We start from the raw sequence: 5,098 nt of genomic DNA on the forward strand, positions 1-5,098 counted from the left end.
GAATATCCTATTCCTAAAAGTAGTAGAGATGTGAGAAGCTTCCTCGGATTATGTTCTTATTATCGTCGTTTTATCACAGACTTTTGTATCAAAGCCAGGCCACTCCAAGAGTTGTTAAAAGCTGATGCTAAACTTTCCTGTGGTGGTGCTCAACAAGATTCTTTCGATGTGCTGCGAAAAGCTCTGACGACTGACCCTGTACTTGGTCTGTATGGTGAGAGAGCACTTACAGAACTACACACAGATGCCAGCAGGTATGGGATCGGTGCTCTTCTGGTGCAAATTTCGGATGGAAAAGAGAAGGTTATAGCCTATGCTTCTAGGACACTTTGTAACCTCCACACAAAATAAAATAATATGAATAATATTCACGTTTAGTGTAACCTCCCCACAAAATAAATTCCGTAACCTCCCAACAGTATAAACAATATAATTATTTCTTTCTTTCAGTGTAACCTCCCAACAGAAAACTTCCGTAATCTACCAATAATACAATGTGACTAACCTCTCAATTAAACTGCGACTCACTTATAACCTTTCAATAATTGACTGTGAATTTAAATTGGTAAAATTTGGACGTCAGCAGTGCTGCGTCATGGCCCTGAAAATTCATTATGAATAAATTGAAAAATCTTACCTCAATTAGGTCGCCGGATAACGCGTATATATCTGCTCCTATAAGAAATTTTTCTGGCGCAGCTCAGTGCAATCCTGGCCGATAAATCTGTCATGTATAAAAAGAAACAACTGATTTTTCTTTTCAAAAATCGGGATGACCAAGGATTGGAGAAATTAGTAAATTCTTTAAATTGAAATGAATGATTGTCAAAAGTTACTTTTTATGAGAAAGATTATTATTAACAGTTTTTTTAAACATTTACATGGGACTTGATGTAACAATGCTACATATGCGCGAGGCTGCTTTTACATTATACTACAACGCTCAGGCACCGCCATCGCTCCACCACGACCGGCCCAGCCAACACGATACACCAGACTGCTCGCTAGCAACTACTTACTCCAACTGCTACCCAGTTCCTACTGCATACAACACCGCTCTCTGGTCTGAGATTCTCTTATACCTTACATATCGCAGGCAGCGCGTGAGCAATCCATCGAAATTACATCTGCTCGAGTGCGCTAGCAACAAATTCCTTAATCATGGACCTCTTACAACTTACAAAAGCCGAGAGAAACTACTCAACTACAGAAAGAGAATGTCTTGCTGTGATATTTGCCATGTGCAAATTTCGACAGTATCTATATGGAAGGCCATTCACAGTTGTTACAGACCATCATTCACTTTTTTGGTTGACAGGTCTTAAGTATCCAACAGGACGACTCGCCAGGTGGTCACTACGTCTTCAAGAGTATGACATTACCATAGTGTACAAAAGTGGAAGAAAACGCCAAGATGTCGACTGTGTCTCAAGAAACCCTGTGCAAGACCATCAAAACTTGGATGAAGATAGTGACTGTCTCGCAGCACTCCAGGATCTCTCTGCTGAGCAGAAGACGCCAAGATATCTCAAATTATGCTTGCCTTAAATCGGTTAGAAGGTGTGGAAGGACAATTTAAGGTAGTTAATGGATTACTTTGCAAGAAAAACTTCGATCCGTTTGGAAAGAGGTGGCTAACAGTGATTCCTAAACACATGCGCTTAGATGTTCTACAGAAATTCCATGACACACCTGAGGCTGGACATCTAGGATTTATTAAGACGTACGCTAGAATCCGCAAGAGATTTTTCTGGCCAGATTTATTTAGGAGTATCCGTCACTACGTGCCGCACTGTCGAGAGTGCCAGAGGAGAAAGGCAGTTCCTCAGAAACCACCTGGTCGACTCATACCAATTCCATCAGCCGAAACGCCTTTCCAGCGTCTTGGGATTGACTTCCTCGGACGATTTCCAACGTCTGCTAGTGGCAAAATATGGATTATTGTTTGCACTGATTATCTGACATGCTATGCCATTACAAAAGCCGTGAAAACAGCCGAAGCATCCGAGGTAGCCAAATTCATCGTGGAAGACATTGTATTAAAACGCGGTGCCCAAGTTCGTTAATTACGGATCGAGGGAAAGTATTTCAATCGAATCTTGTGACAGAGATAAACCGCCGGTGAAACATTACTCATCATGTGACGACTGCCTACCATCCGCAAACTAACGGGCTTACTGAACGCCTTGATAAGAGATTGGCCGACATGCTATCAGTGTTCGTCAATGCTAAGCAGAGTAACTGGGATGAGGTTTGCCTACAGCACTGCCAAACAAGACACCTCAGGATTAACGCCACTTTTCCTGGTGCATGGGCGTGAGGCGACTACGACGATGGACACTGTGTTTCCGTTACATCCTGATGATGTGGACGATCGGTCAGGTGTCAGGTGTTAACCAGAGCCGATGAAGCTCGGCAGTTATCTCGACTCTGCATGCTGCAGGCTCAAGAAAACGATCGCCGAAGGTATGACGCGAGCCAGCCTGGTGATCTCGTCTCGATCTTCACTCCTGCTGTAACACCGCACCCGCTGCTTGTCCGATTTTTGCGTGTGTTCGCCCCTGACAAAACAACTTACAGAGATAACGCTAGATTTAAATGTGGCTCTGTAACCCCTAATTAATCTGCGGTGGTAGTGTTGACGATAAATCACACCTATTTTTACTTCCAAACATGAACGATCACGAATATTTAGTGTGTTCAATGACATCAAACACATACACAAAAATAAAATAAAGCAAAAGGGTGAATTCAGGATCCACTACTGAAAGTAAAATCTCTACTGAATCACAATGATTTTATTATAACCTTCAGATCAATGCTGAATAAAACACAATGAACAATTTACAAATTATCCTCATAACTGGCGTTGGCAGTGAACTGTGTTAAAATCGGTCCAAAACGCGATATCTTATAACTTGACTGACCGACTAACATCGACACAAAACGTAAAATACGAAGAACCAATACACCCCAAAGTATCGTGAACCCTATGTGGAAACAGCAATTGCACGTGATCCAAATATTTAACGTTACTCCTAACATAGGCCGAAGCGGGAGCGATCTCACCGTAATATTCCTGTTGCAACGACGGTCTCCGATGGCGACGGCGCGGCTGTGCGGTTGGCATGTGGCGTTTCGGAAAGTACACTCCTACAATACTGGGACAACAGACCGCTATCCATAAACGTCTCTATTTGCAACAATCTTTCCGGCAGCAAAGAGCTGGCGCGGCTAACGCCCTCTCAGAGTGAAAGACGAAGACGTGAGACGACTTGGCTAACGTCCTCTCAGTACGAGAGCCCAGAACGGAAGACCTCTACAGAGAGTCGAGCAAGATCGCTCTTCACCTCTGTTTTCCCACTTCAACTTTTACCGAGCGAATCACATCACTAGAAGCTCTCAAAACACCCAGTTTGCCAGTGCCGACCAATGTGCGGCCTGCGAGTAGAACTCTTTTCCACAATTCTTCCCTTTCTACAAAATTTCACAAGTAAACTCCGCCCATGCCGGCTGGGAAGAACCAGAGCTATGGGCAATAACACGTTTACTGGAATTTTTCTCCTAAGAGACCACTGGAGATTTTCCCAGCAAGATTCACCGCCATAGTGAACACAGACTCCTGCATTGAAAGTTTTTGTTATTCGGAACTCCTGGCCTGCCCCACTTGAGTTACTTGAAGGCGTAAAATTAGTGGGACATAGGCGAGAGCACGCACTGGAAGGCCTGGCCAGCTATCCACTGCTCTGTTTTGATAAATACTTGAGCACCTGCAGCCGCGCGTCCCTCAGAGGCTGGCGGCCGCTGTGGCCTCTCTAAACGGATTACAGAACTTCCCCAGTTCACCATTCATGCCGTTAGGCTGTGGTCTTTGGCGGCTAGCCGGGGAGGTAGCCGAGCTCTGTCTTGCATACTGCATCTCCGCAAAATCTTATAATTACAAAATCGTGTAATTCTCCCAGTATTATCTAGCCAGTGTGCCGATGCGTTCCCACATAGATTTGCTACACCGTAATTTAGAGTATTACTCCAACAAACACCAACTACTTATCTACAAAGCGATTTCGCCGCTATCAGTCGTCAGCAGAGCTTCCTCAACGATGGCTCGATGTTGCCGACGTGCCCTCAGAGGCAACTCGACCAGTTGCCGAAGCCAATCTGGTGGGGCTCTATTTTTTAGTACCGTGATAGGAGCCAGTAACGTGGTACTATTGGATAGCTCGTTCATGACACCCTGGAAGTCTTTGAGGAAGACATCCCAGGTGGCATGCTTCTTGCTGCAGTACAGCCTACACAGGTTCCTCAGATCTTTCATCGTCCTTTCAAACGGCTTATAGCTGGGGTGGAAGCCTGATATGAACACTGGCTTAATCTTGTGCCTCTCCAGTGTCCTCTTCCACATCACCGACTTGTATTGCGGCCCGTTATCCGATATAATACAATCCACAGTTCCTACCTGCGTGAGGAAATCTCTGCAAAGCGCTCGACTCACTGTTCTCCAAGTCGCTCTCTTTAACGGAGTCAGAGTCACGAATTTGGAGGTTAACTCGAGGACCACCATAATATATCTATATCCCCTTTGTGTGGTCGGTGAAGCCCCATCAAGTCCGTTGTCGCAGTCTGTCGTAATTTCTGTGGTACTATAGGGTAGAGTGGTGCTTGCATTGCCACTGTACTTGCCTTCGCCTTCTGGCACTTCTTACACACTGACAGAATCCTGTGGATTCTTCTCTCCATGTTACTGAAGTGGCAGACGTTCCTTAATTTCAGGAAGCATTTCCGGGGTCCGAAATTAGCGTAGCTGAGGTGTATATACCAAATGAGTATGTTGATTACCTCAGCCGGTACACACACTACCCACAACGACTCACCGGGGTTTCTCCGGTAAAAAGAGTATCCCTTTCCGTAAATGGTAGTGCTGCCTGATTTTGGTTTGGGTCCTGTCTTTCCTCTTCTCTTTTATCCCTAGTAGTACGGAATCTTTGTCCTGTTCGTTCTTGATGTCACGCATTGTGAAGGAGATATAATTTGCAAACGCCACATTGTGCAGGTAGAACAGAGAAAAATGCTCCTGTTCGAGTTCTTCTGCCACAGATTC

The sequence above is a fragment of the Schistocerca serialis genome, chromosome 2 (genome assembly GCF_023864345.2).
Source record: "Schistocerca serialis cubense isolate TAMUIC-IGC-003099 chromosome 2, iqSchSeri2.2, whole genome shotgun sequence".
NCBI lineage: Eukaryota > Metazoa > Arthropoda > Insecta > Orthoptera > Acrididae > Schistocerca > Schistocerca serialis.